Source organism: Mizuhopecten yessoensis, unplaced genomic scaffold (genome assembly GCF_002113885.1).
Source record: "Mizuhopecten yessoensis strain PY_sf001 unplaced genomic scaffold, ASM211388v2 scaffold917, whole genome shotgun sequence".
Classification (NCBI taxonomy): Eukaryota; Metazoa; Mollusca; class Bivalvia; order Pectinida; family Pectinidae; genus Mizuhopecten; species Mizuhopecten yessoensis.
In genome coordinates, this window is record NW_018403786.1 from 570,323 (window position 1) to 584,784 (window position 14,462).

Consider the following 14,462-nt stretch of genomic DNA (forward strand, 5'->3'; position numbering starts at 1 on the left):
TGTTCATATTTTGCCCTAGTTCTATCGAGTTTTCGGTTTATACATCGATCGTCTAATTTATTCGAATCCTTAATTATGAAAAGTTTATACATTGTAAATTGTCCAAATTATACTTTATGGTCTGTATGTGTACAGCATTTGTATATGGTTTACCTGTAATGCCACGCTTGGGTTTAGAAAAATACACCTGAATGTATGTAAATGGTCGCAATTGTCACGAAAATTCTCAATGAATAACTTTGACAACATTATTAAAGCAATATGTTAAACTTCTTTATTTTAAAAATGAAATCAGCCACACCAACACTGTTCACTGAGTCTAGAATTCCAATTTCAACTTCCTTGGCGATGTTCTACATTTGCCTTGGAGTCCGTTGTTACACCAGTTCCAATATTTCTAAGGTTTAATTCCTCGATGAATGGGCCATGGGCAGATGTGAAAGCTAGTGACGTTATATGTCTGTGCAGTCGCGCTTGTGCTGATCACTGGTTTGGAAATTTTGCGATGTTAACTCCTGGACAGCTAGGTTAAGGTCGCACAATCTGGCATCTCCAATATCCATTCCGACCTCTGACTATCTGTCATGCCTCTGCCTCTTGTTAAACCACCAGACGGTTTGATGCTTCTCATAAGGATCTGTTCTATCGCTAAATCTGACGAAAGACCACACCAAAACTTATCAGATCTTCTGATGACATGGTATCCAAGTTGTATGAAAGAGTATACTTCCGGGTGTGTTCCTAGGAGAGCATTCATATCTTGTAGATATATTCTGCCTGATTTAGCGAACAGGTTGTGGCCAGCAGCCGCGAGATAAGGCAACATCTCTTTCAATGATTGTAAGTGCAGCTCCCAGTCCCCTGTTCGTTCAGCTCTGATGAAATTTCTAAGGATTTCCACCATGTCCATGAACTGGAACCATAGTTTTGACGTTCTGAAACCTTTATGTGATGTCCTGAACTCGTCTATTTTTGAACTGATGACATCGATGACGGGACTGGCAAAAACCTCCTAGATGGACACTATATTTTTCAAAAGAGAATCGAAAAGATTCATTGCCTCTGATACTCTTTTTCCGTGGTTGCATCTTCTGAATGCTTTTCCGATAAGCATGTTTGATACTGCTGTCGGGGCATATACTGTTTCTAGGAGTTCTAAAAATCCTGATCCGACCATCAGGCGACCTATGCTTCCAATGAAGCTCATCTCAGCATGAAAACCACCTAGTCGCAATATAATTGACTTGAGCCGACTGCCAGTGGGTGCGTTCTCTATTATGATCTTTGCTTTCCAATATAACGGTTGATCGAAGGTTAGCATTGGACAGACATGCTTTCTAAGTGCTTCTTTGCAGACAATACTCGGGCCACTTACGTTACTCGCCGAGGTGTGAAACCTAGGTAAAGGGGAGCTATAGGTATAGACCAAAACATATCAGCTCAGGCCCGGTAAAACTCCGGTCACCTGACAATTTAGATGTCATTGTCATAGTGTTTAACACGCATTGCAAAATTGAACATCATCTGAATTATTGTGATGATAAAAAAGTATACGGTATGCGCACGATGTATGCACACGCACACTGACAAAAAGATATAACTATAAGTTTTTGATAGTTTTAGTGACAACAAAATATAAATATCTGTTTAAGAAAAGTATAATAAATGATTTAGAACATATAAAAACAAAATGTTCTGAAAAGAATTATTTTGTCGCGACAACGACGAAGTACCCATTTGAGTCAGCGTATCGTGCCTCTTCAACAGTTAGAGGGAATTCCGAGTAAAATTTGATGTCATATCCGATTTGAGCAAGTGTTGATTTTACTTCCTGTGTATTCAGTGACACTCCTGGGAACTTATACGATCCTACTTGATAATATTTTCCCTCCAAGTCGCCAATATTGATGAAAACCCCGCCTTTATTCAGAAGAGAAGATACATGCTCGATACACCTCCTGTACCCAGTAACGTCAAGCACCGCTGCCTCAATACAATAACTCGAAATTATGACATCAAATTTACCCCCGTCATAGGCACTTCCGAGGGGTTTTTATGACGTAACGACTATCGGAAGAATTCCTCTCACCTTTTCTCTTATTTCGTTTTCCCTTTGTTCAGCAGTCATCCTTTATGTAAAAAAACATGCAATTATATGTTGTCAAATAACATTTGTCAGGAATACTAAGATCAATGTCCAGATATCTGGCTTGATTATGTAAACTTGAACATTTTCCTGTTATGAGATTATGTTTACAGAGTGAACGTTTTAGTTGGTGCTATATATATTTCATCATGAGAAAGCAATGTATTGACGCGTGCGAATTTGTACGTTCCATCTTTATTTCAACATATTTTATTGACATAGAAGAATGTTACACTGTCAAAAGGATTGGACAACAGGCTTATAGCCTATATAAGTCCTCTCCATTGATGGTAGGTATATGGACATAATGGATTGAATTTATAATAATAAGATTTTGCTTACTGTCAAAAATTAACATTTGTAAATCTAATTAGATATTTACATAATTAAGAGGTTATTATATAAAATATGGTGTGGGTGGGGGAAGGGGGATAACTCCCATAGAATAGTGTATTAATTAGATTTGGTCTGCAATATACAATGTAGGTAATATATATATATATATATTGGTTATAGACCGCATATACATGTAGTATACAAGCTTTAATATCAGATTGAAGACCGCACAGTCCTTGTGTTACGTTTAGGTCTTCAACTGAACACTGTACAGGATCCATAGTAAATATTATTGCGGTATAATTCACAGTAATGCATTTGAGTACATATATGGAAAAATTGCAGATCTAAAGTATGTACACTAAAAATTAAAGATATAAGTAGTATGGGAGAATATAAAAGGAAAGCATAACAATATCACGATAACCAGCCAGAGATGCACTCCTGTACGAATGGATGTTGTTTTTATAAATAAGTGTTATTATCTACAAATATATATACATGTGTATATATATTAACTCAAGATGTGTCAAGTTGCCTGGTATTATACTCGATATTCAACAAATCTTTTAGTTTTAACTATATATTTTAGGATAGAGCTAAGAATTTCCATATTTACACCTTCGTTACATGTTTGACAGCCATATAGTAAGTTGGTGAGATGAAAATGGTTATGGTTTCCAATAAGTTCAAGTTCATTTTTTAGTAATGCTCTTTGGACTGAAAACAGAGGACAGTGAAGAAAAAAATGTGAGACAGTTTCATGGTTTAAATCACAAGAACACACAGGATTATCTTTTAAATGATCAATATATAGGTCAAAATTTAAGTTGCTACATCCATTTCTAAGTTGACAAAGTATGATATTACCCTTCCTTGATCCTTTATTTTTGAATACATTTGAAACGCTCACATCTTCCTCTTCACTGATATTTGACATGTTTATAAGTTTCTTAAAAATGTTAAGGGAGGTTGCTTGTACTGTAGTAGGTGAGAGTTTATTAAACTCGCGGAGCATTGAAGGAAAAAAACTATGATAGTAGTTGTTTGATCTACAGAGTGGAGGGCTAAATATTCTATTTCTACGCAATGAATGTATATTTGCTTCATTATTGTTAATAAAAGGGATGATTGATTCTTGCAAGTATAAAGGTGCATGGCCATGTAGTATTTTGTACATTAATATCAATTGATGATTTTTCCGACGAATTTCTAATGGTTCCCACCCTAATTCCCTATAAAGTAAGTGATGTGATGTTCCTCTTCTCAGCCCTGTTATAATTCTTGCTGCTTCCAGGTGGATAGATTCTAGTAATTTTTTTAGTTGGGTTGTACAATTATTCCAAATTACATCAGCATATTCAAGTAAAGGTCTTATGAATGCAAAATATATTTTTATAAGAGTTTCTCTGCTAAGTTTATATTTCAAACAGCGTAGTATATTTATTCTAGTATATGCTTTTTCATAAATAGTTTGTATATGGGATTCCCAGGTACCATTTTCATTAAGAGTTACACCTAAGTGTTTATGAGTGGATTCATTAGAAATTACATCATTTTGAAATAAAATTGGTGGTAAAGCAACTTCTTTTTTCCTGGAGAATAATACAGATTTTGTTTTTGTTGGATTGAAATTTACATCCCATAGTTTAGCCCATTCACTAATATGTTTTAAATCATCTGTAAGAAGTTGTGCAGACTGATCAGGATTGTTATCAACAATGACATATAGAGAGGTATCATCAGCAAAGAGTTTTACTTTACTTGAAACAAGATCAGTAATGTCATTTATATATAATAAAAATAATAATGGACCCAGAACTGATCCCTGGGGGACTCCTGCATTAACAGTTAAGTATGGGGAATAGAAACCTTCAGTACTTACTCGTTGATTCCTGTCAGAAAGGTAATTATGGATCCAAGATAATAATTTACCTTTGATTCCATAATTACTTAATTTTTTAACAAGACCTGTATGCCAAACCCTATCAAAGGCCTTGCTTATATCACAAAATACAAACCTAACTTCTTTACCTGTGTCTAAATTTTTTGATATTTCATGATAAATAGATAATAGTTGGTTTACAGTGGAGTCACCGGGTCTAAAGCCGGACTGATTGTTCGATAAAATGTTATTTGATATAAGATAGTTGTATAGGTATTTAAATAAAATCTTTTCAATAAGTTTACAAATACAAGAGGTAATAGAAATTGGTCTATAGTTAGCAGTATTACTCCTAGAGCCACTGCCTTTGAAAATAGCATTAACATTGGTCATTTTCCAGGAATTTGGCAGAAGACTAGAGTCTAAAGTTTTGTTAAATAATAGTTTAAGTGGCAGAATAAGAGATGGTGTTAACTTTTTAACAACTTTAGGAACTAAGCCATCAGGTCCAGATGGTTTTTTTTCATTCATGTTTTCTAACTGATCTTTGACATCCTGACTAGTTATTTGAATATTTGATATGGAGTAAGGAAGTTCCACAATTACATCATCAGGAAGTTCAAGGTTGTTAGATGAAGATGAGATAGAAGTGAAGTATTTATTTAGACAGGCAGCTTTTTCACTCGGGTGATAAAAAAATTCACCATTTGATTCCAGGGGGGGAATAGTGGATGACTTATTGTTAAATTTTAAAATGGTTTTAGCTATTTTCCACCATTTATCAGGGGGTATATTTTTATCATCAAGAGAATTTTGAAGTTTAACAATGAAATTAGATTTTGCTTCTCGAATAAGGCTGATTACTTCATTCCTAATTATTCTAAAGCGCGTCCAGTGATCGGGATTATTGGTTACTTTTGCCTTTTTATGAATTCTATTTCTTTGCCTCATTTTAGTTCTGATATTATGGTTCATCCAAGATTTATCATTTGGTCTTACTGTAATAGTTTTACATGGTGTATATCTTTCCATCTGCTCGGTGATTGCATTATTTATGATGATACTAAATTCATTCGAATCGGATTGGTTAGCTAGTTGTTGCCAATCCATATTTAGTAGACATTCATTCATTTGATTAAAATCAGCAGCGTCATATTGCCAGATTTTCTTTATATAAGAGTTTTGCTTAAATACACAATATGATATACTAATATGTACTGGGGAATGATCACTACAAAATGGATCGCCTACATGTGTACCTCTTATAATATTTCTATTGTTTGTAAATACAAAGTCAATGCAACTAGAGCTTTCTGGTGTAATACGTGTGGGTTCATTTATTAGATTGTATAAGTTAAATTTAGAAAGAAGTCTTGATAGGTGGGAAGTTGGTTGAAGAGAAAGAAGATTAACATTAATGTCCCCTACTAATAAAATATCTAGAGAAAGGTCTGATGCTTTTTCAAGTATGCCATCAAGTTTCGTCCAAAATTCAACATTTGAATCAGGAGGCCTGTATAGACAGCCTAATAAAAATGTATGTTTATTGATAGTTACTTCCAACCATAGTAGCTCAATATCATCTATTTCAAGATCATGTCTCCTTTTGGTTAGTACAGAATCTTTATAATAAACCAGTACACCACCTCCCTGTCTATTAAGTCTGTCTTTTCTATGAAGATTTATCGAATGAGAATCAATAATAATATCACTGTTTGGGATTTCAGGTTTAAGATGCGATTCAGTGATACAGATTATGTCATTGTTATTTAGTTCAGCTTCAATTAAGTCAGTTTTAGTACGTATAGATCGAGAATTCAGATGGACAATATCTAGATTTCCTAAGGGACCAGGGTTTTCCTCTATATCAGACGATACTGTCAATAACATGAGCATGATAATGTATATAAATGATAGGTTATTCCAATCTACATAACTACTTAATATTAAAGTTATTATGCTGTTGTTTAGGTAAGAAGGGTGGCATTGTTTTGGCAGCATACATACCTGGCGATATAAATATAGGGATGAAACACTTGATGAAAATAAATGAACAGACTCAAATGCCCTTGATATTGAAACAAGAGAGAACTTACCCATTGTCAAAAATGACAAAGATCAAGATCTGGAGCTGTTTCAAAAGGCACTCGAGTCTGTGATCCGGCAAGAATACATCCATGGCTGGCATATGATTGTTAAGCAAGGGTTTGGGAAGGGGATATAGGGTTTCTAAGAAGGGATACATAGTTGGTAACAAAAATACATACATGATATCTATATAGGTGGAGGAATCGTAAGGTTCCTCCATCAGACGCAACACATGGTGTAAACAAAGTTCGCTGTTATACGGAAGCTTTTTATACTATAATACAATCATATTTAATACAAACATTTCTATGATAAAGACTTTGTACAATCTCTTCGTGGCTTAAACATTATACTCCTAAAGTAGTATGTGAATAAGTTATCGAGTACATTTTCCTGGTAATGAGCTTAACAAGGATATAACACCAGGCTGGTATAGTCTATAACACAAGATTAGCTATGGTTTATTCTTACATGTGGTTATATTTAGGACACCGTGCTTGTAATCACGCGTGTTGCGCGCGACACATAACATACGCACGTGGGTCGATGAATAGATGACTTTTCAGTTTGGGCAGCAGACCATGAATTGTTTGTAAACATTGAGGATTTTTTTAAAAAAAATGGATTTGTCCACGAGGGAAATTGAGAAAATGCATGATACATATTGAGAGAGGTTAGATAACCTTACTAATATTTAATGACTAATAAGGTAAGAATGACACTAAAAGTAGTTGCTTTACACATAAGACTGATCTAATATTGTTGCAAGGATGGCAGGACATATATATATATGCTAGTCAAAACAGAAGAATGTCAGTAACACTAATGCAAGGGATATGTCAGCTCTTATACAGTGATTATGAAAGAGTTTGCTACTACTATTTGTCGACAATCAGGATTAGCATTGATTACGATTCGGTAACCTGGATAGGAAATGTATCTAATAAAATAGATACCAAGGAGAATTTGACAGATAAAGTAACACACCACATGTACACTGGTATTCTATAGTAAGGTTGACATATATGGTTGTCAGTACTATATATATATACCGTAGTATACGTTGAAACTACTATATAGGCCTTTGGGTTGCAATATAATCAAACATTCATTTAGTATACAAATAATATTGCATTACACTAGGAAGGGGGGGGGGGGTACAATCTTATGGGTTGTGGCCATGGTTTATCATAGAAGTGATCGAGATCTATGGATTGTTCCATCTTTAACGTTATGATCAGGCCTATTTGTTCATTTTTAAATGCCTTTTCAAGAAAGGAGACACGCTATCAAAACAAATCTGATAGAAACCTGTTCAAACCAAGTTAATTTGATTGTACTATTCAGTCATAGAAAGTATGCTTACTTGCAACCTTCGAGGCTGACGACGTAATCCATCATCTTTGTTGGTTCAGATATATCCTTTTCCTAACGTCTATCGGAAGAATTCCTCTCACCTTTTCTCTTACTTCGTTTTCTCTTTGTTCAGCCGTCATCCTTTAAATAAAAAACTATGCAATTATATGTTGTCTAACAACATTTGCGAAGAATACTTAGATCAATATGCAGATATCTGGCTGGATGATGTAAACTTGAACAACTTCCTGTTATGAGATTATGTTTGCAGAGTGAATGTTTTAGCTGGTGTAATATATTTCATCATGAGAAAGCAATGTATGGACGTATTGAAATGTTTCTATCTTTAACGTTATGATCAGGCCTATTTGTTCAATTTTAAATGCCTTTTCAAGAAAGGGGACAGGCTATCAAAACAAAACTGATAGAAACCTGTTCAAACCAATTTAATTTAAAGGTACTATTAAGGAATAGAAAGCATGCTTACTTGCAACCTTCGAGGCTGATGACGTAATCCATTATTTTTGTTGGTTCAGATATATCCTTTTTAAGCCATCTTTGCAAATATTCTAGGTTTTGTGGTGCGTAGTCAGAAAGGAAAATCTCGTCCACGTGACGGCTAGCCGAGATCACAGTGTGTATGGTCGGACCAGTGCCTACGTCTAGCAGACGCTTACCGCCAATATTGTCTGGAGGAAAGAAAATAATTATCACAAAAATTATACACAAAAAAACATTGACAAGATCGTGTTGATTGACTTTCAGTGTCGATATAATAGACCTGATGTAGAGTCATGATACCATGTCTTGTTTAATCCCATTTCAGTGAGATGTCAGTTTCAGGGGCATCACTACACAGGTGTTAATCAGATTCGAGAAATAAACAATGAGCTTGTAATCAAAATTGTATTACTCAACAGATAATGGAGGTCCTACATTTTAATTGTTGTGAAGACAACTTTGACACTGCCGTCATGTGACAGTAGCTTTAATAAATTCAATATGATATGGCCACGAATGTAAGATTCCGCGTTTATTAAATTACATTCATAAGTTGAAAACAAATCATAAAATAATTATGTGATATCAGCTGACTCTAAATCTATAGACGTCAAAACCAAAATACTGCGATCATAGTATTATCCTGCCATGCAGTGGAAAGTGGTTTCATATATATTTATTTTTTTAATAATTAGCAGTTTTAAATGCAGTAAAATAAAAGTACCTGTAGTGGTGTAGGAATATGTTTCCACGGTTTAATGAGAAAACAATTCTCATATATTTTATCACACCAGAGACAAAAATGCTTCTGATTAGTTGACCCTTTATGAGAGATTATAGGAGGTCGGTAAGTTTGCCACAGTTGAGTGATATCATTGAGAGCAAAATCAACTTATACTTTGACTCTATTTTTTTTACGTGAGGTCGAGAAAAGTGATGTCGAGAAAAGGGTTTAGTTCAATTCATGTAGCTGTAGCTGTAATTGTAATTCATATCAATACCATTTTTCAAATACATGCATATATTTTTTAGAAAAATAATATTACATTTACAAAGAACTACTTAATTTCACTGATGACTTACATTCCGTGAATATTTTATGGATAGTATCTAAGTTGGTCTGCATGCCGATGAAGGCTTCATCGGAGGCACGGTGGTGTTCTACGTACCAGTAGGGGTCAAAGTTCGCATAATCATGTGTTTGCGTTAGATCCTCCATCGAAACACGTAAAGGGGCTGTCATTTGTAAAAAAACAAAAGAAAGTTATTTTAAGAATCACCAGTTTTTTGCCTTTTATTAATTTCGACTCAAGGATATAGTGTAGGATTTTTTCAACTCAACGTTTGACTTAACAAAAAGTATTAAATATATAGGTCATAATAAAATGAGATTTTTACATAGCTAATCACATGCATACAAACTTTCATTAATTAGAACAGCCACCAGAACCATAATACAGTATTGACGGGTATTGTATAGTGATGAGATCGAGTGTGATACAGGACTGACAGATATAGTATAGTGATGAGTTTTAGTTTCATACATGACTGACGCGTATAGTATAGTGATGAATTTAAGTGTGATACATGACTCACAGGTATTGTATAGTGATGAGTTCTAGTGTGATACAGGACTGACAAGGTGTAGTATAGATATTAGTTTTAGTTTGATACAGTACTGACAGGTATAGTATGGTGATGATTTATAGTGTGATAAAAGACTGACAGACATAGTTAAGTGCAATACAGGACTGACAGGTATAGTTTAATGATGAGTTTTAGTTTGATACATGACTGACAGGAATTGTATAGTGATGAGTGTTAGTTTGATACATGACTAACAGGTATAGTATAGTGATGAGATCTAGTGTGATAAAGGATTGACAGGTATAGTATAGTGATGAGTTATAGTGTGATAAAGGATTGACAGGTATAGTATAGTGATGATGTCTAGTTTGATACAGGACAGGCAGGTGTAGTACAGTGATGAGTTTTAGTTTGATACATGACTGACAGGTGTAGTATAGTGATGAGTTATAGTGTGATAAAGGACTGACAGGTATAATATAGTGATGAGTTCTAGTGTAATACAGAACTGACAGGTATAGTATAGTGATGAGTTTTAGTTTGATACATGACTGACAGGAATTGTATAGTAATGAGTTTTACTTTGATACATGACTGACAGGTATAGTATAGTGATGAGTTTTAGTTTGATACATGACTGACAGGTGTAGTATAGTGATGAGATCTAGTGTTATACAGGATTGACAGGTATAGTATATATAGTGATGAGATCTAGTGTGATAAAGGATTGACAGGTATAGTATAGTGATGATGTCTAGTTTGATACAGGACAGACAGGTGTAGTACAGTTATGAGTTTTAGTTTGATACATGACTGACAGGTGTAGTATAGTGATGAGTTATAGTGTGATAAAGGACTGACAGGTATAGTATAGTGATGATGTCTAGTTTGATACAGGACTGACAGGTATAGTATAGTGATCAGTTCTAGTGATACATGACTGATAGGTATAGTATAGTGATGAGTTTTAGTTTGATACATGACTGACAGGTGTAGCATAGTGATGAGTTATAGTGTGATAAAGGACTGACAGGTATAGTATAGTGATGAGTTCTAGTGTAATACAGGACTGACAGGTATAGTATCGTGATGAGTTTTAGTTTGATACATGACTGACAGGAATTGTATAGTGATGAGTATTACTTTGCTACATGACTGACAGGTATAGTATAGTGATGAGTTATAGTTTGATACAGGACTCACAGGTGTAGTAAAGTGATGAGTTCTAGTTTGATACATGACTGACAGGTATAGTATAGTGTTGAGTTCTAGTTTGATACATGGCTTACGGTATATTAAAGCGATGAGTGTTAGTGTTATACAGGACTGAGAGATAGATAAATAAAAATGACGCGTTCTAGGTCGATACAAGACTAACAGGTATAATATATTGATGAGTTCTTGCTTTATACAGGACTGACAGGTATAGTGACTATTATAGTGATGAGTTCTAGTTTGATACATACCTGACAGGTACATGTTAAGTATAATTATGGGTTCTAGCTCGATACAGGTCTGACATGTATAGTGTATACTATAGGGACGAGTTTTAGATTGATACAGGACTGGCAGGTAAAATATAGTGATAATTTCTCACTTGATACAGGGCTGAAAGGTAAACTGTAGCGATAAATTCTTGTTTTATACAAGACTTAATACATGTTGATCAATATTGCGGAATAAAAAAAATCAGGAAGGCTCGCAGTACTACAGTGACAGTAAGACTGTCAAGAATGGGTTTGGCTCCCAGGAAACAGAACAGGTAAATAACATTTTGATGAGTGACCGGAGCTTTACCAGCTGGCGCCCTGTGCCTGACTTAGAGAGCCGATATATGGTACCGTATGACTGTAATGAAAAAAGAACTCGGCGTTAAGTATTTGTTATTTGCATTCGTTTTGGTATAAAGTACCCCTTCACCTGGTTTTCACACCTTATCAAGTTACGGAAGTGCCTCGGGTGAGAAAAAACTACGGTTTAAGTACATGTACAAACTGGCTATGTCTATATGAAGATGGGGTGGTGTCCTTTTGTATTGTAATTTTACGTATGTCGATTTTGGTAGTTTAAAAAACACCAAAACACCATTTCTTCATTTAAGAAAATATAGACAGAAAGTTAAGCTTATATGTGTAGCTAGTATATAGAAATATACTTAAAAAATCAAGTTTATATGTTTAAACACGAAACCGTATATATCGTTAAGCCATTTCTCAATTTACACCAACCACGATTGTCGTCGCATAACGTTCGTCCATCGTCCAAACAAATGTGCGCAAGCAATAATCGTCCAGATTTGAATCGTTCGCACATCATGCACACATCGTGCACATACCGTGCGCAAATTGCGCGCACATCGTGTAACGTTGTGCGATCCCAAAACGGTAGGACAGAGGACAGGCTGGTATTGTCTTTTGGTTGTATTTCATGTACTTTGGCATGCGTAGTGTTATGTAAATCATCGGATTCTTAAAGGCACGTAAGAAAATATAATTTAACTTATTTGTTGTTTTATATCTTTGACACGGTTCAAACTATGTGTTTGGTCTCGATGGAAAATGTTTTACGTTGTAAGAAAAATATCTTTAAGAAATGCCAGGTTTTTAATATTTTTGTTGACCTGTCCTGAATATCCGTCACAGCTGTTAGGGTATCACAACATTTCTGACGAAGCTCTTACCTAGTCCCTTTCAAGCTCTATATTATCTTGGGTTCAAAGATTCAAACACTGCAATAGGTATAATGCATATTTATTTATTTACATGTAGATATTGAAAGTGGATCATTCATAATTATTTTAGAGTTTTATATACTTTGCTGTATTGGATGGTCCTTAAGTATTAGCTATTACCTACGTTCAATATTCTGATTACTCAAACCAATCCGGATTTATATAATGATTTTTCTGTAATTTAGAAGATAAATCAGTGTACCTTTGACATCTAAACACAAACGAGTTTCATTCTGCGCATCATTTCACTCTTGTTAACATATTCCTCAATTTTTTTTTACGTTTCGTCAGCATCCTATATATGTTAAGAAATTTGGCATTTTTCGTAATTACCTCTAAATAATTGTTTAAAACAGTCTCTTTGAGATAATTATGTATGTCAAGGTGTATTTAACAACATACCTTTTAGCTCAGATGATTGAAGTCCGATCCCAAATGTTCTACAGGATGGCTGCAGGATAACTGTGTATATATAGGGTAAACTTCATGACGTCACGGGAGATATCAATGTCACTAGCAGTACATTGATTTGAAGAGACATTATCAAGAAAAAATGAGTAAAAGCAATATTGAGTCTATTAATAGTGCTGTTGGTGGACACCTGGAATTGTTTCAAGAATCTTTGTCTAGAGATCATCACAAAATACAAACGCTTCATTTGATGCCTGTTTATGTTTTCATTTTGTCTCCCTAGCCCAAGCAGGCATATAATGTACGTCATATTTACGCCAGGACGTATTTAAAGTCTCTATGAGGTAAATATACGGACGGCATACTGATGTCAGCGATAGTATGTCAAACGTATGTCTAACTGAAACCATAACATTAAGAAAATTTCAAACACAAATTAAATGTTTAGGCATATTTTTTGCAATTATTGTGGTTATTGATATGGTGTTTGCTCTTGTATGTACCACACTTAACAAATTTATAGTTTTAATTTACTTTCTATTCTCAATAAGTCAGATGATCTGTCATAATTTAAATCTTAAATCTCATATGAAATGGAAACTCATGTAAGATAGGTATACTCACTAGATAACGCAGTACATTATGTGATAAAAGTAAATATGGCCCAGTAAACTGTATATAGATATATAGCAGGATACCCAGAGAACAACACTGTATTACAGGATGACATCACTGATACCTTGATAAGGTCAGTGTTCTGTAAAAACTTCATTCTGGTATGATTTACATGAAATACTAGTGCAAGAATCTGTTGCAGCAAAATGTTGTAAACAGGTAGCGTCATAAAGGGTTTCATAGGCAATCCTACCTCTTTCGCTGTATTGTATGTATATTTAGGAACGTTTTAGACATTTGTTTTTCATTATTTTGACCTAAAATTAACATTGACAAGTCCTTGATGAATACAATGGCTATAGTGTGTAGTAAAATGATCAGTATGTTTGGCATTTTGTGTCGATAATCTTAATTTTAAATTGTTTTTCTTCTATTCTTCGCATTTTTAGTTAATGTTCACCAGTACCGGTGATACTGAAGAGGTCAAAATAAACACGAATGTCGCTGCACGTAAGAAATATATGCATATCATTTACAGAATATATTATTCATTCCACTTTTATTGACACGAATATATACATATGTAATTTAACCATGGCGATCAGTTAAACGGTGATAGATTAAAATTGTAAGGCATCTAGGTCTGTGAATATTTTTATTATGTTGATAACATTTTGACCCTTGCATATTTAATTATATCATGGATATATTCAAGTTATCATGTTTTTTCCCCATTTGAAGATTTTCAGGATGATTGAACTGATCCCATGCATTTACAATGCTAATTTTCAAGTCTGTAGCAGGAA

General features: G+C 34.3%; 1 long non-coding RNA gene across 1 annotated transcript; it reads right to left on the bottom strand.

Moving 5' to 3' along the window:
• Positions 1–260: 260 nt before the first annotated feature.
• Positions 261–8,455, bottom strand: LOC110454657. Its single transcript, XR_002463393.1, has 3 exons — positions 8,299–8,455; positions 7,822–7,952; positions 261–2,129 (listed from the first exon to the last, which is right to left on the bottom strand). It is a non-coding gene; the product is annotated as an uncharacterized LOC110454657 (long non-coding RNA).
• Between the last annotated feature and the right edge of the window lie 6,007 nt (positions 8,456–14,462).